Source organism: Pongo pygmaeus, chromosome 16, assembly GCF_028885625.2.
Source record: "Pongo pygmaeus isolate AG05252 chromosome 16, NHGRI_mPonPyg2-v2.0_pri, whole genome shotgun sequence".
NCBI classification, from domain to species: Eukaryota; Metazoa; Chordata; class Mammalia; order Primates; family Hominidae; genus Pongo; species Pongo pygmaeus.
The window spans coordinates 42,740,544-42,763,928 of NC_072389.2; the positions used below are offsets into that span (position 1 = coordinate 42,740,544).

At 37.9% G+C, this 23,385-nt stretch overlaps 1 pseudogene; it reads left to right on the forward strand.

The window, feature by feature from the left end:
• The window catches only part of LOC129014114 (small ribosomal subunit protein uS19-like), a 112,718-nt pseudogene extending 91,941 nt beyond the window's left edge, over window positions 1-20,777 (forward strand).
• The last annotated feature ends 2,608 nt before the right edge of the window (window positions 20,778-23,385 follow it).

Sequence of the window (23,385 nt, forward strand, 5' to 3'; positions counted from 1 at the left end):
AGACTGGGCAAAGAGTTCTTAGGCTTGACACCAATACTGAATTTCCATCAAAATTAAACAATTTTGTTCAGTAACTGATTCTAGTAAGAAGATGAAAGACAAGCTACAGATTGAGAATAAATATTTGCAAACTGCATGTCATATGACAAACTAGTATCTAAAATAAATAAAGACCTCTCACAACTCTACAGTAAAATAACAAACAATCCAGTTAGGAAATAGGCCAAAGATAGGCAACATTTTTACCAAAGAAGATATATGGATGGCAAATAAGCACATGAAAATTTACTCAAAGTCATCTGCCATTAGAGAAATGCAAACATAGTAGCTTTTTTCCAGTTTATCCATTCCTCCTTTTACCATAGGTCTGCACTCACATAATTTCAGGAATATTGGTTATCTAAAATAAATATAAAAATAATTCAATTTTAGGAAAAAACCTCTGCAGATTGCTATATATTTAATCCTATCTAGATTAAGCAATATACTAGTAATATTAAGGTCTAAAAATGATGCCTCAGTCTTTAAAAAAATTTTCTTCCTTGTATCTACTTAAAAATCATGAAAGAAGGAATTAGCTTCACAGAGTTTAAACGTAAGTTTTCCTTCATGTATTATGTAAAGTTAACAAAAATAGAGAACTGCCAAGTGATTAAATCAAAATTCCTCCTTAAAAGTAATATTACTTCCAGGTCAGTAGTTTATAAAGATTCTTTGCATAAAAAGCACTCAGATATAAAGTGAAATATTTTCTCTTTTATTTATGTATTTTATATATATACATACATACATTTTAGATACATTATGCAGGTTTGACAGTCCAGATAAATACCAACTATTTCTTTGGTTTTAGAAGTGCATTGTGTTTCCAATAAACACAATACTCTTCTAAAATTATAGAATACAACGCTGTAAAACAAAAATGTATGCTGTAAGAAGTCAATATTCTAGTCACAATGGTGACAGTAAGTAGATAGCAGTGATCTCCCAGAGTTTTATTTTTCTGTGTGTAAATTTGAGTATATGCTACTTACATTCACAAACTATTTTGTTTTATGATAATTAATTTGAGTTTGATAGTATTTTCTTAAATACTTGGTGATATTTGGATTTCTATTTCCCTACCAATGCTTTTATTTTAGAAAATTATGGAAGACCCTGAGTCTCATCCTGGTGAGTCTTATCCAAGACTAGCAGAATCCTTCAACATTTTTATCATCTGGTCCTTTTTTTTCTAAAAAAACCCCAGCTCTTTTAAGATATAATTTACATTCCATAAATTGTGCCCACCTAAAATATACAATTCAATGTTTTTAATATTATTTGCAGAGTTGTGCAACCATCACCACTATCTAATTTTAGAACATTTTTTTAATTACCCAAAGAAACATTATATCCAACAGCAGTGATTTCCCCTTCCTCCTTCACCTTCCTATAGCTCTAGGCTATTTTACCTTTCTATAGATTGCCTATACTGGACATTTCATGCAAGTAGAATTATTCACTATGTGGCTTTTGGGGCTGGCTCTTCACTCACATCACATTTATGAGGTTTATTAATGTTGTTGTATCTATCAGTAGTTTGTTCCTCCTTATTCCCAAATAATATTACATTGTACGAATATGCCATATTTAGTTTATCCATTCATTAGATGATGAATATTTGGATTATTTACATTGTTTGTTTTTTTATGAATAATGCGGCTATGAGCAATTCATGTACAAATTTTTGTGGGTACACATGTTTTTATTTCTCTTGGGCATATACCTAGGAATGGAATTCCTGGATCATATGGTAACTCTGTTTAACTTACTGAGAAACTGCCATATGGTTTTTCAAAGTGGCTTCAACATTTTACATTCCCACTAGCAATATAAGAGAGCTCCAATTTATCTACATCCTTGACAACACATTTATTATGTGTCTTTTTAAAATTATAAACATCCTAGTGGATGTGAAATAATATCTCATTGTGATTTTAATTAGCTTTTCTGTAATTAATGTTGTTGAGTGTATATATATCTATATGATTACTAACTATATATTTTATTTGGAGAAATGTCTGTTCAAAGAATTTGCCCATTTTCAAACTGGGTTATTTGTATTTTTATTAATTAATATTAATGTTCTTTATATACTCTGGATACAAACCTCTTATCAAATATATAATTCGCAAATATGTTCTCTCATTTTGTGGGTTCTATTTTCACTTTCTTCGTGGTACTATTTGCAACACAAAATTTTTTAATGTTGACAATATCCAATTTACATTCTTTATTTTGTTACTGTGCTTTTGGTATTATAACAAAGAAACCACCATCCAATCCCAAGTCACAAAGAATGACCCCTACATTTTTTTTCTAAAGACTGTATAGTTTTAGCTCTTACATCTAGGTCTATGATATGTTTTGAGTTAATTTTGTGTGTGGTGTAAGGAAGGGGTCTAGCTTTGTTATTTTGCATGCGGACCTCCAATTGTTCCATTTGTCAAAAAGAATATTCTTTTCTTTTTTAATCACCTGGGCACCCTTGTCAAAAATTAGCTGACTCATAAATGTGAAGATTTATTTTTGGACTCTCAATTCTATTTCCTTGATCTGCATTCCCATCCTCATGCCTACTACACTGTCTTGAGAATCTTTCAACTTTTAATAACCATTTTTCTCGCAAGAGAAATGTGTGAGTGTATGTGAAAAAGAGAAAATGAGAGAGACCATATTAAAGTTTCTAAGAGGAGCAAAGAGATCTTTGTTCCTCTAGGGAAAAAGTATTTCTCCAGATGCTCTGGTATGTTAAGAACATTTAGAAAACTTAGATACACCATGCCACTTTCTGGAAGGTGGGCCTGGGTTGAGGAGTACATAATGCACATAAGCTTACTAAGAAGTTCTGAGAACAGGCCGGGTGCGGTGGCTCACGCCTGTATCCCAGCACTTTGGGAGGCTGAAGTGGGTGAATCATTGGAAGTCAGGAGTTCGAGACCAGCCTGGCCAACATGGCGAAACCCCGTCTCTACTAAAAATACAAAAATTAGCTGGGTGTAGTGGCAGGTGCCTGTAATCCCAGATACTCAGGAGGCTGAAGCAGGAGAATCGCTTGAACAAGGGAGGCAGAGGTTGCAGTGAGCCAAGATTGCACCATTGCACTCCAGCCTGGATGACAGAGCAAGACTCCATCTCCAGAAGAAAAAAAAAAAAAGAAAGAAAGAAAAAGAAAAAAAAGAAAGGAAAAGAAGTTCTGAGAACACATGGACACAGAAGGAAACAATATACACAGGAGCCTATCGGATGGTGGGGGGTGGGAAGATGGAGAGGATCAGGAAAAATAACTAATGGGTACTAGATTTAATACCTAGGTGACAAAATAATCTGTACAACAAACTCCATAAAGCAATTTTACCTATGTAACAAACCTGCATGTTCCTCTGAAATTAAAATAAAAGTTAAAAAAAAAAAAGAAGTTCTGTGAAGGGTTGGCTTTATATAGCCAGAGCTTCCTAAATTAATTTGGCCAAAAAACTTTTGGTTTATTTTTTACATATAACATGTACTAATATCCCATAAAACTAACTTGCTGAAATTCTGATACAACCTATGCCAGGTAAGGGTATAGGAAAAATGAAAGCAGAATGAAGACATCCGGCTTGGAGAAGTTGAAATTCCAAGGACAGGAACATGATGGGTTACTTAATGGTGGAGTTTTGAAAGTGAGCAAGGAGTAAGGTATTCTTGCCTAAGGGATTTTTAGGTAGCAGGCATTCTGGGAATCACTCTCTCCATTAATGTCCAACTCTTTGCTGTTATTTTCTTCCATTTGTATCTCAAAATCTCTTCTAGAAAATCTTTGTTTACTAATTACTAACTAATTTACTAACTAATTTAACTAGAGATTCGTTTTTCTGAGTACCTATTGTGTACTAGGTGTGATGTTATATGTATTTTGCTGTTCACAATAACCCAGTAATGTCGGTGTTTTCTCTATTTTACAAATGAATAAATGGAAACTCCAAGTAAATTGCCCCAAGTTACACAGTTAGAAATTGTTGGAGCGGGAGGCTGAGGCACAAGAATTCTTTGAACCTGGGAGGCGGAGGTTGTAGTGAGCTGACACCGTGCCACTGCACTCCAGCCTGGGCAACAAAGTGAAACTCTGTCTCAAAAAAAAAAAAGAAAAAAGAAAAAAAAAAAGAAATTGTTGGAGCTAGTCTTTTTCACATTCCATTCTATATTCACAACTAAAGAAATTACTTAATTTGGACAATAGAAAATGCTTTTCTATCATCACAGAGCACTCAAGAATCTTTCCTTGATCTAAGAAGCAAAGAACAGTGAAGAGTATCACTGCTTCTGCCACCAAGGGAGCATAAGAATGATTAAATTCCAGGGACATTATTCATCTCTTACACTCTACAGTTGCAAACAATCTAGACAGCCATCACTTTGCGCTTGCCTTCTACCCTCTGTAACCTGTGCACCATTTCCTTAAAAATATCTTCCCTAACTTCCAAGTAACTTGCACTTTCCTTTGACCTTATCAGGATTGTAATTTGATTATTAATCATATCCTGTATCTCCTCAACTACAACGTCATCTCTTTAGTGGCATTGTTCACTTCTGTGTCCTCAGGACCTAGGCCACTCACCTCCTTCAAGAGAAGTTGCGGTAATATTTGTTGGAGGAATGAAGGAATACATTCGAATTATATCATCTGCTCAAATGTAAGGTTTTATTTCTACCCATTTTTATTTACTATATTTGAAGTAGAAGGTACACATATCCTAAAAAGCAAATAATTATTTGAGATTATTTATATTTTATCAAACTTGATTGCAGATGTATGTTTCTTCCACTCCTCTCTGCATCCCTCCTTCTATTTATTTATTTATTTATTTATTTATTTAGAGATGGAGTCTCACTCTTGTTGCCCAGGCTGGAGTACAATGGCACAATCTCGGCTCACTGCATCCTCCACCTCTGGGATTCAAGTAATTCTCCTGCCTCAGCCTCCTGAGTAGCTGGGATTACAGGTGTGCACCACCATGCCCAGCTAATTTTTGTTATTTTTAGTAGAGACAGGGTTTCACCATGTTGACCATGCTGGTCTCATACTCCTGCCCTCAGGTGATCCGCTCGCCTTGGCCTCCCAAAGTGCTGGGATTACAGATGTGAGCCACCGTGCCTGGCCTCCTCCTTCTATTTTTAACTCTCTCTCTCTCTCTCTGTCTCTCTGCCTAGTATGATTCCTTATAGTTCAGTTGTATTATTGAAAACTTGAATGATAGCCAGGCAAAGGAAAAAAGTGAATGCCAATTTAATTCTAAAAGTAACAATCCATTTTGTGAATAGTTGACCAGTAAATGTGTATTATATGTTCAAAATTCAGAGCTCACTAAAAATCTGCTCTGGTCTAAGCAATCGTAATAGAGACACATTTTATGTAATTTACTGTATGATACAGGTAAATGTCTCCTCTGGTCTTCATCTCTGCCCCCTAACCCCCTTCAAATCTCCTACTGTAGGCAGGAGAGGAATAAAGACAGATAGAAGCAATAGGATCTGATGTCATGTCGCTGTTGTTCATAAAAGTCGGCCTGAGTGTAAACTATAAGTTTTATTGTTCACAAAGGCTCAACCTTAGTTTTGCAGTTGAGTTCTGTATATTTGAACATGCTGTGTATGGATGTGTGACTTGTTTTCTAAACCAGCTCACCATCAACTTAATGTGAACCTTAAATCAAGTCTTGTGGTACAGGTTGGTTATTTGCAGTATATTACAGACCTGCACTGATTAATTTCATATGTAGGGCTCAGAATCAACCAGTTCAATCTCACAAACACTGTATAACACGACGACTGCAGCCAGGCTTAAAACATGCAATCTTCTTTTCAATTCTAATTTTAATATTTTGTAATAGGCTATATGCATCTCATTTGTATTTATAAATGAGATCTATGTGAGTTAGATATAAAACTGAAGCACATGTTAATCACATATTGCAGAACTCCACTACTGGGTGTAAATATATACCCACCTATGTATATAGGCCAAAAAAAAAAAAAAAAAAAGCAAGGAAATGAGGGGTCAGACATTCAGTATACTCTCCTCTCCCGTGGTTTGAACTGAGATTAAATGCACTTGGTATAATTTACAATAGAAGGCTACTAAAAATTTAAATCACACAAGCAAGTTTTAACATTAGTAAATAAATTATTGCTAACCTAAGGACAAGTGTATTTTTATTTTTAAAAAAGAAAGACTGCAAATTGTTTCTACTTAACAGGCAAATATATACTCCCTTTTTGGGTTCCTAGGTCACAAAAGGTGGTTATCCTGTCACTACGGCTGATTTTTGAAAAGTGTGACATGCATTTAGTTGTCAGTTCCTATCAGCAGCATTCAGGAATCAACATTACATCAGCAGCAAGACACACCATTTTATGCTCTTTTTGAAGATAATTAGAGTTCCCTTTTGTTGCAAATAAGATGTAAAACAGCTATAACTGCTGGAGAACGTGATTAAAGTAACCTCTATAGAACCCCATTATTCTAGACAGATTCCTTCAGATGCATAATTTTCCCATTTTAAGAAAATATAATGCATGCATATAAAATTCAAATTGTCGAGACACCTCTAACAAAAATTAGTACTCTATTAAGGCATTCTTAGTAGCTGGTTAACATGTAAAACTCCTTAAGAGTATTTTAACATAATCATGAAATAATAATATGTGTCACAAAAGGTAAACATTTTACAACGAGAGGATTCTTCAGACAAGATCCATGTATTTAACTTTTTTTAACTTACGAAACTTTTGACAGATAATGTGTGAGAACTTGTATCCCAAACACTCCAAACCCATGGAAATATGCATACACTCTTTCATCATCTTGTGCTTCAACTCTAAGATTGGTGGTTGTAAACACATAAATGTACATACACAAGCATGCACACACACATGCACACGCACACTCCTTACTTGTTTAGACACTTAAGTGTCATCTCTTTGAAACACTAAGACTCCATATATCATTTTTAGCAGGTGCTCTATAAAGCCAAATATACTTATTTCAAAAAAAAATAGCAGATATGCACCAATATCATATGTATCACAAGGTTTTATAAAAATAATTGCTTTCAAATATAGGTAATTTTCCAAACTCTGTAGTAAAACATGCTTTTCAAGTGGATTTTAAAAATAACCCCCTTCTTCCCTTGCAAGTCTTATTCTTTTCCAAATGTAACCTAGGACAGACATAGATGCCTAAGAGATCCAGTGTCCTGCAAAGTAACTCAGCACCTACTTGTCTATGGGTGTTCCAATTATTCAACAAAATATAACTTCTGTTTGAAAAAAGATATGTAAGGTGGTGATTAGTAAATTCCACCAAGATTACCCAGACACTGACCATAACTTTTTACGAATGGTTATAATTATAAAATCAAGTTCTTCGTTGACTCCACCGGGAACCTCAACATCTAACAAAAATGTTATTAAAAAAGCTTACCAATGAATAATCATTCTCAACAACTCACAGCAGCCTTCACAGCATGAAAGTGGGAAAAATGGAAAAAGTTTTAAGGTGGGGGACTGATTAGGATGACAACAATCTCTGCCAAGAGAACGTATTGTGTAAGGCTTCTCAGGAGAAACAATTTTCACCTGAAAAGAGACAGCATTATGAACACTGAAGAACTGAGGATTGCAGGACACTGATCTTATTAAGAACTTATGCTAATTTGCACACTGTCTCCTGCTGAACTGGAAGCAAGTTTACCACTGGGTTTGTTAATTTACCCAGGACACCATTATCTTTGGTTGGACTTAATGTATCAGAGTAGAGGTCATTAACTGCTGGGCTCATGATTATCTACCATGAATTACCGACAGGATAACCAAAATACATCTGTACTTTGACTTCATTTCTCTGGATGCATTTGTTTTCTTCAGATGTTATTTAAATTCTATAACTAATTATTATATACGTATATTTGCATGCTTTTTGTGGAGAATAGAGTACAAGCACCAATGTTCACAATGGACACTACTATTTCTATTTGGCTTCCCAGCATTTCAAAATAGTCATAAAATTACTGTATAAAGGATCCACTTCTTTCTTGCTGAGGCTGCAAATGAAGAAAGGTATGGTCATGTGGGAATTTTTAATCACAATAAAAATGCATAATTACTCTGGGAGATTTCCTTCGTCTGTTAGCGTTTACATTGCCCTGGACAGTTAAATATTCAGAGTGAAGTTGTCCTGAATTTGCTCTCTCTGCTTTTGCAGTTATTTTATTTCAACCATCTATCAATCATAGTTCTAAACTTAACGTTCTATCCCAAACAAACATTTTGTTAAGAAAAAAAAGAAACACTATAAAATCCCACTGGTGCATTTATTTTAGCTTACAGTTCAATAAAATCACTATGAACATTCATAAAGAGAAATCCTGGAATTAAAAGCTAAATAGGAAAGTGCATTCTTAAAAATATTTGTGGTTTCTGGTTAAATAAACACATTTTCACAAAGCTGCATGTTCAATCTATTTTATATAAATGGAACAAATCAACCAAAAATTCATTTACAATTTTTATGGGTAAAAGCCCATTTCTAATAGCAGGGAACACTTTTGTGTCTCTGCATGGTATCTGTAGAAAGAGGTGAATTTTCATTTATTTAATGCAAATATTCATACAAGGTAAACTCTTCAGGCATATATGGAGCATGCTTCATGGCAGCTTTGTGGCAATAAGAAAATAACATGACATAATTGTACAATAAATGGAGTGCTGCTACCTCAAAATTACCTGCAGCACGGTGTTGTGAATATAGAGAAGAATACAGAAATTCTGAAGTGTTTTTTGCTAGTTTCTAAGCTACTTTGCTTACAAATGATTTAATTCTGATCTTATATAGCTGGACATTTATGACAATCTCATCTTCAGAACTGCAAAATTACTAAGATCTTTTTTTAAGGCTTTGAATAATGAAAAGTGCATTGTTAGCAGATGTGCCACAGCTTTCAAAGGCATAATACACATTTAACTAACAAAGTAAGAAAGTGAGGAAAGATGTTAGCTTCAGACTTACTGCATATTAAGAGTTGGGCTTTTATATCTGTTGCCTGAGGAGGCATTGTCCTGGCTCAGACCTTAACAACATCATTTTCCAGGTAAAGTTGAATACCAATCTTTAAAGCAGAAATATGATTTTATATTTTCCTTTGAAAATGAGTGTTGACACAATGACTTGAAAATCACTCAACATATAAAAATATGTCACCTGGTTTTAAAATACCTTTGATAAAGAGGTTTTCAGCAGAACTGGGTTTTTTTCTATCACAGAAGAGGATGTGAAGCAGTTTTACTAATTAAATATATATGAATATTTATTAGAAAATTATGTTTTCAAGTTGGTGGAATGATATTTGTTTTGTGTTTTATTCTGGGGTTTGTTCTGTTTAAACATATCCATAAGCTGAGAATAATGGCCCCAAGTCAAAACTGCCTTTTATGCCCTCCTTTTCCAACCCTAGCTTTTGATATTTTCTAGCAAATTCAACTTGAGACTTTTAGTGGGCAGAAATCTATTCTAAATTTAGGCAGTATCATGTTTAGAATCCTGGCAAAGTACTGCAGTCCAGTTCATAATTAAACCAACTTCTAAAAGCCATGTCTGGATACTCTCAGGGAAAACAAAGTTTGAAATTCTTCATCTAAAAAGGCTACCTCTGTTACGCTAACTAGTGTGGGATCAATGAAAAAAAGCAGATTTTAGACCACTAACCATTCTCCTAAATTAGAAGCATTATTGCTATAATTTATATATAATTTATATGATTTATTGATTCAACAATATTAGAATAATTTTATTCATTGTTCCTTACCATATTATTTTAAAATTCAGTTTTACTATTCTTAATAATCAATTCTCAATTAAGTGTTTTAATAAAAAGGAATGTTGGCCAGGCACGGTGGCTCACGCCTGTAATCCCAGCACTTTGGGAGGCCAAGGCGGGCAGATCACCTGAAGTCAGGAGTTCGAAATCAGCCCGGCCAACATGGTGAAACACCGTCTCTACTAAAAATACAAAAATTAGCCTGGTGTGGTGGCAGGCGCCTGTAATCCCAGCTATTTGGGAGGCTAAGGCAGAAGAATCGCTTGAACCCAGGGGCAGAGGTTGCAGTGAGCCAAGATCGCGTCATTGCACTCCAGCTTGGGTGACAGAGCAAAACTTTGTCTCAAAAAAAAAAAAAATAGAATGTTATACATGTTGGTAGGACCACAGTTGATTAAATCCTAGTGGGATGAAGTTTCAGAAATGGACCTGTTATTTCTTTCTCTCTCTCTCTTCTTGTTCTCTCCACATACAAGTTCACTATTAAGAGCGCATTAGTACAGATGTTCAAATACCCATCATTTTTCAACTGAGCAATAGCCTCCTCACTGGTATCTTTGGTTTAAATCTTTAGTTCCTCTAATCTAAACTCCAAGTGAATGCCCAGGTAATTCTTTTAAAACACACATTTGATCTTCACTCTGGTTTAAAAACCTTCAGCAGCTGTTCACAGCCTTCCCATTTTGTTACCTCAAGTGGTCCTCTTAAACAGCACAGTCTTTCATAGTTCCAGTTCTTACCAATAGTAATCCCTCTGCCTTACTCATCTGGCCAACTCTTATTCATCTTCAAAACTCCAATTACATTGCTATCATCTGTTTAAGTGTCTTTCTCTCCCCACTAAACATAAGACCCTTAAGGGCAACGACCTTAAATTCTAGGCCTAGCATAGGTCCCAGAACATAGCGCATGGTTAATATTCGTTTGTTGAATAAATAAATGAATAAATAGTATAGAGATACTCTATTGCCTCAAAAACAGCATACTAAATGTAATGAAAGTCCTCTTAGCCGACAGAATTGAAATTAGTGATTCTGTGATTCAGCTGCAGTCACACAATCAAGGTGATCTCCTTGATTGCCAGTTTTGACGGCAGCGGCAGCCTGTCTGGAGCGGGCCTCCGTGACGCTGGCTGCAGTGGGGGAGGCGCCTTCGGGGCTGCGTGCTCCACGAAGCTGAGGAGATCTGGGAACAGGCGAAAGCCCCGCCCGCTTCCAAGTTGGAGGGGCGGGGGCCCTACCTTCCTAGTTGTAGCTGCAGCCACACAGCTGCAGCTGCAGCTGCGGACCTGGGCATCTCTACACTCTCAGGGACCTGGGAAGCCGCCCCTCACCCCACCTTGCCCCGCAGGCTCGGAATTTCCTGCTCCTTCTGCCTGGCCTCTCCCCATTCCCGGTGACTGCTCCTATTTCTGAGCAAAGTTATGGCCCAGCCAGGGCACTGTCATGACCCGGCAGCTGTGTGTGTGCTCAGGGCAGTGCTGATACGCCAGCCCCCTGCCACCTCGGCCCCCTCCGGACTTTGGGCACTGAGGAGCACTGGCAGGAGGCCGAGTGGGGGCTAAGGGCGGCTCAGCACAGGAATGCAGGCAGCATGGGCACGAACAACCTTGGCTCTGTGGGCAGCGTGGACAGCAGGTTAATGGCAGCAGAAGGCAGACAGGCTCCTGGGTGGAAAGAGGAAGGTCCCTGGTGAAACCCCACCTTCAGACCAGGGAAGGCCTGAGGCTGAGGGCCGGGCTGCCAGTTCCATGGACTGGAGTGAGAACTTACTTTGCTTTGTCTGGGCCTGCCCATGCCTGCCCATGGACCAGTCAGCAGGCATTTCCTCCCCTTTGAAGCCCATAAAAACCCAAATTTAGATACACTGGGCATATGACAAGACAACCTGCCTGCGGAGAGGAGCTACCCACTGTGGGTCTCCTCTGAGCACTTCTGTTGCTCAATAAAGCACCTCTTTGCCTTGCTCCCCCTCCACTTGTTCACATACCTTATTCTTCCTGGACATGGGACAAGAACTTGGGAGCTGCCAAATGGGGGAGCTGAAAGAGCTGTAACATAAACAGGGCTGAGACATGCCCCTTGCTCACTACATTGTGGGTGATGAGAAGGAGAGAAGAGTTGCAGCCCTTCGGGGAACCCAGGCCTTAGAGCCCCCAGACACAGGGATGTGACACCCTTTTTAGGGCTCTGTTCCTGGCATCTCCAAGCTTCTGGGCACCACCACATTCCCCTGTACCAGCTGTGGTAGCTGCTTGCAGTACACCTAGTCCAGCGGCAGCCTCACAGGGGGCCAGGGCCTGTGCTGGTGCCTGGAGCTGCCTGCCCTGCCACGGCCAGCATGTCTGGCTCTGCACAGTGGCGAGATCCCATGCTCATTCATTCACACACTCCTCACTGCTCTGTGCCTGGCTCACCCTTGGCAGGCATGGGATCCAGGCCAGTAGCAGGAGTAGAGTGCAGCCTGCCAGGCCAAGTGGGCAGAATGAGCCCAGTGGGCCCAAGCAAAACTTGGTCAAAGGCACCACCAGTCACAGAGGTTTCCAGCCAGAAAAACTACACCACAAGGATCCTGTGACAATTTGAACTGAATTAGGAGCTTAATGACAATTGTGAATTAATCTCAGGGAAGAATCTAGGTTGACAAATGACTTTTTCTCTCAATCCTTTGTAGTTGCTTTGCCCTCACATATTTTGATAGTAACTTTTTAGTGACTTGCTTTGTTGAGTCCTCAAAGCACTCAACTTAGAAACAACAGCTCTCATCTCCTTAGTTCATCAGTTTACATAATATTTAATTAAATTATGTAATTACAAGAACAAGCACAACTGACATAATCAGATTTGGGAGCAAATACCACGGGCTCTTAGCAAACAGATAACTCAACCTGTAGGGAAAAAAGAAGTGTGTCAACATGCTTGCCACAGGAGTACAGAAGCACATGATATCAGTCTCTGAGTTTTGCCAAAGATGTAGAGAGAATCAGTTAGGCTAGAGGTGGTTAAGTGGAATTAGGGTAAGAGACATTCTTCTGTAATAGGATTTTTTTTGTTACTTATTTTAAGATGCTGCAATGCTTCGAAGTTAGTATTCTAAACATTAATTCTCAATGTGCAGAAGCAAAGCTCTAAATATAATAGGCACAGGAGATTGGGCCGAATTGATTTTGACTCCAGAATATAGTCTGGGCAGTCCTATTTCTAATGTCTCGTATTTACCAATTCTTTCCTTCAAATAGCACAATATAAAAAAATAGAGAACTTAACTTCTGGTAGAGTTTTCATTATATATTGTTTTGTTTTATTTTCTCCTTATCTCCTTCAACTTGGATAGACTACAATGACAAAGATTAATATTCAAGAATTCACTCAAAATTTTTGACTTCTGCATTATGGAAAAGCAAAGGACTGATGAAACAATGATATTTCGTTTAAGAGAAAATGAGACTGCCTTTTTAAAACTTTGTGTTAATCTGAGCCATTTTTAATCAGGATGACCTAATTACATAGCTCAAAACAAGAGCAATGCAGAAGTCAATGCACCAATTCCAAGGATAAAACACTGAAAGCATCACATAGGTAGAAAACACACTATTCTTTTGGTTACAGGCTCATCTCAAATGCAGGAAAAACAACCTTTCAGAAAAACACCAAGTCAAGGGGTTTTATGGTGGGATGGGGGCGCTTAGGAAGACTCAGTGTTCTCTCCAACAGAGGAAATAGTTACAAGGAGTGGATATATGGAAGCCAGATGTTTCTGGGACTTTCAACAATACCATAAGTAAGCAACTCTATAAGTAATCTGTACAGATTCATTTTTTAAAATCAGTGGACTCCTTTTGAGATAATTAGCATATCTCTCATCACTGTCACTCAATCTCAAAGTGGTGGAGTCTTGGATCATTTTTTCTTCCATTGCTGAGCTTCTTCATCTACAAGCAACAGCTCTCATAAACATACATACTTCAGAGATTCCTAAAGGAGAAGTTTTATTTTTGTTTATTTTTCTGTAATATGTACAAATGTACATACTAGTATATATGAATATACATAGTATGTCATTTATATAAAGTACATCTTGATATATTACATCCACTGTAATACCTTTAATCTCAGAAAGTAAAATTGTCCTGAGGGGCAGCAACATACCAGATGCCATTAGCAATCTCAGATTAGTTGGAGCTCCTAGACTAGCCCACCAGTATCATCAGACAAATTTATTCTGTTATTCTCTGCTTTGGAATTTTTCACTCATAACCTAATACCCTCGTTTTCCACATTCCACACAACTGTTAAATTGGAACTCACCTCCTTCTTGAAACAAATGTCTTCAGACTTTCCTTTTGCCTTTGCCACTCTCTGATGAAGACTGCTTTCCTGCACATAGAAAAAGTGTGTTACTTGCAGACTGAACTGCATTTATTGAAATTTCAAATGATGGCTCTTAATTTATTCCTGTATTGCATGCAAGGAATTGTGGCTGAATTTTTTGGACAGTATCTAACAGTTTCCTCAAACCTCAGAGGGCTAAGGTCTCTGGAGAGAAGGCATTCTTTGCTGACACCATAGTTACTGGTGCTCAGCAAGTGTCATACCCACAGTCTGCTGATACTATGGGCAGTAATATCAGCAACCTCCCAAAGTTTTACCTTTTTCTTTGCTTAAAGATACTATTTCATCAGACCTCACTTTTGGTTCAAAGTCTTCGATATTTGACCCCTCACAGTTTCCTCTCTTATCCATCGTGTTATACACAGTCTTACAGTGGGAAACACCTGGCAGACATTAGCACGGTTGTTAACAATAGAGAGGCAGGTCAAGAATGAACTCCAGATGAGATCAGAAACAAGAGTTTGGAGAAAAACAAAAAGTGTGCAGAGGACAAAAGAAAAGATGGAAGGAAGGAGAGGAAACATTCTAACAAAAGTGCTCTCTGCCCTCTCCCCTCCTCCACCCTCCACGGCTTCCCCCTCGGGACTAGGCCGGACTCTGATTTCATCTCTCTTCTTCCCACCTCCCACCACTCTCCATCTCTAAACAACAGGGATTCCAGAGACAAGCTACAGTGATGGCTTCACCAGCAGGCTTGCTTCAAGGTCTGGCCTTTGGCATCAGAAACAGCAGTGACCACAACCATGTCGGACATCGGACTAAACACCGCAAGGACGTCGGACTAAACACTGCATGCATTCCTAGAAATCCACCTCCCCTGCAATTAGTCACCACAGAAGCAGCCATGCTGAGTGGAGAAAGCAGGGTAAGCATGATCCCAGCTAGACACCAGCCTCAAAGTGCAAGCCGAGAAACCACCACAGGATACTGAAATAGACCTCCCATACCCCAAACACATGACGGCACCCCAGCAATGGGTCTGATAGGAATGGATTCCAGCTCTGTGGTCATTCGCATCAAGAAGCCTCAGTCCAAGTCCACTGTCACTTCTTATAAGCTGCCAATCCACCCAAATTTGTCTGGCTTTGAGTCATCGATCTGATGAGAACTGGAAATGCTAACTTGATTCTCTCTGCTTTCAAAGAAATGATGCAACCCAGATATGTGAGTAATGAATGACCAGAAAATGGGTAATGTAAAAACTTAATCCAAAATAAACAAACAAAACCTAAAACCATGATATTGGGGGATTAGAAATTGGGAAGATATTCTGAAATGTGCACCGAATTGGGTAGGCACACTGGGAGTCTCAGTTACCACACTATATGAGATTTGGCATGAAAAGAGACAGAAACGTTGTCGCTGTTTATCACAGACAATGTCAGAACACCAGCCAAGCAACGCATTTGTAGATTGCTGCACGTGTCAGTGATGGTGTCCACCTCCTGCAGAGGAAGCCAGTGGCATGGCAGGATGCTTGTCCAAGAGAATCGTAAAGGAAATAGGAGCTATTTTGCTATTTTGGGGTGAACAAATGGGAAGTCACGTCAGCCTTGTCCCCAACACACACAACCTCTATCTCCTATTTAGTTTTTCTCCTGTTCAGCAGTTGCCACCTTCCTTTTCCCTTTCCCCACCTTCTGCCACCCCTCCCCAGAGAAATTCCAACTAAACATAAACAAGAAGATATTAAACAAATGAATTGGCTCCAGACGTCGTCATGAAATTGGGCATAAATACCCACTTTTCTGACCCTACTCTGCAGTTACGTAAGGAAGAGCAGGCTTAATTGCTCCAATCCCATGGCTATGTTGACTTATTTCCAAATGATTACATAACTTCCCCACATCCTTCTCTGGGAAGGAGTGTTTATCAAAAGCGTAGAAGCTGACAGGATGGCATTATTAGCATGGCTCTGAGCTGATCCCGTTGCCGATTTGTTGAGGATGATTTTCACTCTAGTCACTTACAGACGGGATGCTTCCTGACACATTGCCCTCATGAAGGTAGACTACAAAATAAAGGCATGCAGATGGAATGATAGGGGGATTACAGAGACAGGAGCTATGGTGGGGGATTTGGGGACACATTCTGAAATTATTTTAAGGCTAACAGTGAAAACATAATTTTGGGTTCACCTACATTTGGGATTGTCTATTTAAGATGTATATGTGGAAATGGTGCACCAGGAAACTGAATTCCAATGACGTTTCCTCTGGAGGCAGGAAAAATAATTTCAATGTAACTCAAACAGTTGTAGGGGAGGGAGAGGGAAGGAGGTTTTCTGTGATTGCCAATCATGACAAAGAGTTCAAAGCTTTGGCAAATGAGCTGTTTCCTTCATAAACAGAGCCATAAAAGGGTTGTATCCAAGTTGTATCCTCCACCCTGGCCCGAGCATTCCAGTAATATTGAACCAATGTAAACAGACTTGGATAATCAGAAATGGCTCTCAAAAAAGGGTACTAACAAGATACCTAATTTGTGCAGGTGAGACTGGACCACATAAAATGTGTCTTAATTGCTGGGTAAAGCATTTTTTTTTTCTTTTTCAGACAGAGTCTCGCTCTGTCGCGCAGGCTGGAGTGCGGTGGCACAATCTCGGCTCACTGCAACCTCCGTCTCCCAGGTTCAAGTGATTCTCCTGCCTCAGCCTCCCGAGTAGCTGGGACTACAGGTGCCCCTCACCACACCCAGCTAATTTTTGTATTATTAGTAGAGACAGAATTTCACCACATTGTCCAGGTTGGCCTCGAACTCCTGACCTTGTGATCTGCCTGCCTTGGCCTCCCAAATTTTCACTGCCTTCTTAGTAACTGATTGTGGCAAATCCAAAGAGTAGAGTGGGTGCCTGGGCTTCTTCCTGGCTCCCAGCAGTGCTTTGGTCGGCAAGTCAAGATGTGAGGACCACAGGTGGAGATGCATGTCCCCAGAACTCTCCCCAACCAGAGTCAACAAAAGGTTGCACCTCAGCGGCAGAGTAGTTTGGTTGAGGCAGAAGTGCCTGAACAGCTTCCTGCCGCTCACTCTCATTTATAGAGTCTACAACAGATTTGTCTGATTTGCTATAATTATCTGGAGGAGAATCTGCAGATCACACAGTAGTATTAACATTTGGGCTGGCGCTTTCCTCCAGAGAGTCCATCCAAACACCCTGCAGGACTGCAACCTCTCCCATTTTATATGTTTACCTCTCTTCTGTGTCATCTCTAGCTTCTGACTCCTTAGCTAAAAAGTCTGTTTATTGCCCACTTCTCCCTTACCTCCTGCCTCCCATTCAGTTTCATTTTACCTCTTTATGAGGAAAAGAAGTAAAAGAGAAAGATTTCTAGATTGTTTGATTTAAAAGTATGCTACCGAAGGCAATGGTTATGTTGCTCTGTAATTCACAGCCCCAAGAGCCAGGGCAGCACTGGCACTGGTGGTCTCCAGGCTGCCTAAGGAACAGGCCGGGTCTGAGTGAGAGTTGATCTGATGTTATCTCCATAGTTTTTCACCATATCGTGGTAATTGCTTCTTCTGTTTTAGACTTATATTAAGACTCTTTCTAAAGGACCCAAAGCACCTTTAAAAAAAATCAGATAATTTTTTAATGATCATCAATTCTAAAAATTACACAATTGTCAAAGAACATGAATAAACAAACAATTGATATAAAATGAAGTCTAAATAGTTTATGAACATAGGAAAAGAAACTTAGCTTTAATCATAATTAAAGATATGCAGATTAAAACACTAACAAGGTACAATTTTTCACATATTGGTATGGTAAATAGATAAAAGAAAATTAATTATACACAAAGAGTTGGTGTGTGTGTAGGAAAACTGACACTCACCAATATAACGTTGATGGGAGAATAAATGTACCTAACTTAGAGTAGGTCAATTTGGCAAAACAGATCAACCTTTTAAGTGCATATCCATTGATGAACTTTTTAGTGCAGTTTTGAGTTCACATCAAAATTCGGCCAAAAGTGAAGATAGCTCGCATAAACCCCAATCCCCACACATGTACAGCCTGCCCTACAATCAACATCCTGCATCATAATGGTACATATGCTACAATCCATGAACTTACATTGAACTGACATTGAAACAGATTATCACCCAAAGTCCATAGTTTACATCAGGGCTAACTCTTGGTGTATATTCTGTGGGTTTGGATAAATGTATAATGACATGTGTCCACCATTGCAGTAACATACAGAACAGTTTCACTGTCCTAAAAGTCCTCTGTGCTCTGCCTAATTATCCCTCCCTCCCCCAAACCCCTGGTAACCACTGATCCTTTTACTGATTCCAGGGTTTTGTCTTTTCCATAATGTCATAGAGCTGGAATCATACAGCAGGTAGACATTTCTAATTGATTATTTTCATTCAATAATATGCCGTTAGTATTCCTCCAAGTCTTTTCATGGCTTGATAGTTCATTTCTTTTTACTGAATAATATTTCATTGTCTGGGCATATCACAGTTTATTTATCCATGCACCTACTAAAGAACATCTTGGTTGCTTCTAAGTTTTGGCAATTATGAATAAAGCTGTGACAGACATCCGTGTACAGGTTTTTGTATGGACATACGTTTTCAACTTCTCTGAGTAAATACCAAGGAGCATGATTGATGAATCACATGGAAAAAGTATGTTTAGTTTTTTAAGAAACTGCCAAACTGTCTTTTAAAGTAGCTATACCACTTTTCATTCCTAACAGCAATGAATGAGGGTTCCTGTTACTCCACATCCTTGTTAGCATTTGGTGTTGTCAGTGTTTTGGGGTTTGGCCATTCTAATAGGTGTGATGTGATATCCTACTGTTGTTTTAGCCTGAAATTCTCCAATGACATATGCTGTTCAACTAAAGCATCTCTTATCTATATATATATATCCATTAATCAAGTGATGCCTTTGAATGAAAAATTAACTTTGGGAATATGATGGGCTGGAAAACAAAATGGGTACATTATGAAATAATTTCCCATCAGAAATTATTTCCCATCAGAAATATTTCCCATCAGAAATAAAGACACTATTAAAACAGCTCAGAGAACATGACATATTCATATCCTAATGAATTTTTGTTCAGTATCACCCAGATCAGTGTTTTCCTAACATTTTTGATTATCATCTGCAGTGAGAAAAGCATCTTACTTTTGGGTTATACACCCACACATGCCTAAAACAAAAGCTTCAGAAATAAGTATTTACCATTCCTACATCTGCTGCACTCAGTTTTACATTTCAGTTCTAATATACTCTTATTAATTCTATTGCATTTTTTAACTAAATTGTGTTTGCTATCATCTAAGTCAACCTTATGACTCATTAATGAGTTGTCACCCAAGTTTTAAAATAATCAAATCAAGATAACTATACTTTTTAAATGTGTAAAGTAATAATTTGTGGAAAACTTATCTTTAAGATTAATCATAAGTAATTATCAAAGCACTTGGGTCTAAACTTTCAAATTTCTCATCAAGATTTTCCATTTGAACAATTAAGACATGAATACGATGCTCAGGACCCCATTAACTTCATATTTTTTACTTTTTATTTTAAAAGATGCCAGATGTCCATCTACAATCTCCTATATCACATCTTCAGCAAAGTTAAAAAGAAAAATCCAACCTTGGAAATTTTATCATATTAAATATTACCATGTTCATATTTGAAACTTAACTTCAAAGTCTGTAAATACAAGTACTGATCTGCGACTGTCTGCTTTCACTTTTATCTTTTAGAAATGTACATGTATTTTCTTCTTTCTTTCTACCTCATTCTTTGTTTAATTGCTTTTTGTTTCTTTCCCTTCATTCCTTTTTCCTGCCTTATACCTTCCTTTCTCATTTCTTTCTTGCCTTTCCCTACTTCCTCTCTTTTTTCTGACCTTCAGTCTTTTTTGTCTTTCCTTTCTCTAGCTCTCCCTGTCCCTCCCATTTCTTCCCTCTTCCTCTCTTTTTTCTCTCTCCTTGTGTTCATACCTTTCATACAATATCAATAGCTAGTATTTTTCTTTCAACTCACTCCTAAAATTTTCTTTCTTCTCTTTTAAATATCCTTCTATCACTTGACTCTACTTTTCAATTACCTTTCCATGCCAGTGATTGTAAATGAAAAGTTATTCCCAGTTGATACCATTGGAGATAAAGACAATAAAAATCTGCCTCATTTAAAGCTTGTGTGCATGTGTGTGTGTGTGTGTGTGTGTGTCTGTGTATAAAACCTAATATGAATTTTTATTATTTCAGAGAATGCTACGAGTGTATTTCCAGAAAGCTGGTTTTGATAGGAAGAAAGAGGAGTAAGCACAGAGCAATGAGAGGAAACGGACCACTACAAAGATCCATGTTTACTACAAAAACCCATGTTTGCAAAAAAAAAAAAAAAAAAAAAAAGGGGCCTAGCTTGAATTTAAGAGTCATATATTCCTTTTGTGAGGCTCGGCATACTCATCTGAAAAATAAAAGCAAATACTACAGTAATAATTACAAGTTGACTACATTTTATTACAAGGTGCCTTCACAAAGAGCCAGTTTCATTTGTTATATCTCCCTGGAAAACCTTTCTAGCCCACCTTAAGCCATGGGTCCTGTTTTCCTAGGACTTAAAGATGAAATAGATTCAAATTACTTTCTATTTCAAGTAAAATGTGTGTCTACTTTGGTTCTTCTGTGAGGTAGAGGAGACAATATCCAGCTTCTGGTGGTAATACTGCTCCCAAATTTTGATTAAGTCCTTTAACCTTCCTCCTCTGTAAATCATATAAAGTAGCACCTCAATGAACAGCACTTGGTGAAGTGGAAGGGTTAAGTAAGATAACAAATGTGAAATGCTTTGAGAAAGCTAATACAGCTTTATAAATATGTTATTAAAAACGCCATTTTCATAAACCAATGAAAATATCTATTCTGGAAATATAATCATATCCTACCTCCATGGTTTGTTACCCAGCAACAAATTGGGTATGTAAAAACTTAACCACTTGAAATATTTCTCATGCAAGATCAAAACCTCCAAGTTTTCTGGCCACCACCTGTACCCAATAATACCCACAAAAGGGATCACTTAGAAAGGAAGGGAAAATATTATCATTTTAAATTAATTTAGCACCATGGAGGTGCTAAGTGATGTTCAGAATAATATATTCAAAATAACACATGGAAATAATAAAATCCTATCTTGCTTATTCCTCCCTGAGGCAAAAGTTTGATTTGTTTTATTCTTCCTCAGTGCCTGTGTACCTCATTGTTTACCAGGTAACTGCAATATATGATGTGCGGACAACTTTTTTCAATGTTTTAAAATTATAAAACTTTGACATGAAAACACTTTTTTACATAGTTGATTTTATTTCTCCCTCTGGTGTCAGGGATGTGATGCTGTTTTGTCAGGCAGCTGGAGACAAGTTAAAATAGCTCACCAAAGGGAGAGGAAATCATAAGGCAAAGGGAGATGATTCTGACGCAAGGAAAACCTCTCAATAAAATAAATATCTGGGGCCAGAGGGGACAGGTAATCTGATGCCCTGCAGTAGCTTGTATCAGTTGCAATTACTTCTTTTCCAGCACAGAAGTATTCAAACTTCCCCCAAATCCAATCCAATCTCTGTTTTACTTTTAGATTTCAAAACTTAAATCACAGTTATTAACCAATAAACAAACAAAATGTATTATATGAAACAGCTCTGAATTCAGTCCTGCAATAGGATACTGGAAATCATTCTTAAGAAGCAGCATCCCATTATTCACAACAGAGAGGCTACTGGCAGTAGGAGTAAATATGTTACATTTGTACACTATGGGCAAGTGTGTATAGAAGTCATTCATTTCTGCTTTCCACCTTTCTCCCCAGTACGAATCTACAAAGTCAGTTTGTAGCCTGAAAGTCATATCTGGAAACTACTTTAATGAATACAAGTTTCTCCTGAGCCAGAACAAAAAGGATTGCCTTCCTTTTCCTAACTTCCTATTCCTTTTCACTCCCCAGTTGCCCAGTGTGGTATCAAAAGGAGACTAGATTTATCTCCAAGCCACTCCAATAAACTCCAACAAAAGACAGCACCTTATCAAGGCACTTAGAGTCTCCCTGATTTATAAAATTTTTATCTTAAAAATATGTCATTAAATTTTTTCAGCACAAAAGAAAACCATATTTAGATAAAAGCCTTATTTAAGTAGCCACACGTATAATAAACAAACGTCCTTCCTTTTCTGTGAATTTAGTACATGCTCCAGCCAGCCATTCTATTCTCAACACCTGTGAAGACTTATTTGTAAATGTAATGAGTTACATTGTAAGGAACATGTCAAATCATACATTGAAAATGAAGCTTGGAATGCATCTGCTTTGTAATTTTACCCAGCAGATATGTACTCATGTTCACCTGGCTTTATTTTCGTGTGTGTGTGTGTGTGTGTATGTAATATTTTTATTTTAAGTATACTTGCTATGAGAATCCCTGATGCCTTGTTCTCACTGTAAGTCTTTATTATAGTAATATATTCTGTAAAACAAAAAAACTGATGAGAAGATGGGGTTGGAGGAATTGGAAATAAAATCCCTGTTCTTAATTGTTCCTTCACAACTGGCTTCTTAGCCACCAAAGGTTTGGGTGATTCTGTCAGGCTTGGGTTGTTTGCTGCCTGTCTCTGCCAGCTGCTGCAATGGTGATTTCATATCCTAGACTTCTTTGTTGACAGACAGGTACATGCTGCTATTATGCACTGTATCTGAGGGGTTTTTCTATAGAAAAGTAAAGAAAGTAAGTTAGGAGCACAGGCAGCTCCACTGCTCCTGCACCAAACCAACAACACTTTGGATAATGATACTTGTCATCTGCTTAAAGTAACAAGTAATTCAGTTCCCATATGTTTATATGAAATTAATCATATAAGGGACTGTTTTCTGGCCCAGGTTCATTTAACTTTATAAAACGTAGCTACTTTCAACTGGGAGATCTTGAAAACAGCCCTACAATGAATCCGACAAAAACAGTGAGCTCAGCTTAGCAGGGAAGTTAGCAGAAAGGCAGAGGTTATGTCTATAGACACATATAAATGTACACATACATGTTAGTTTTCAATGATTGTTTCTGATG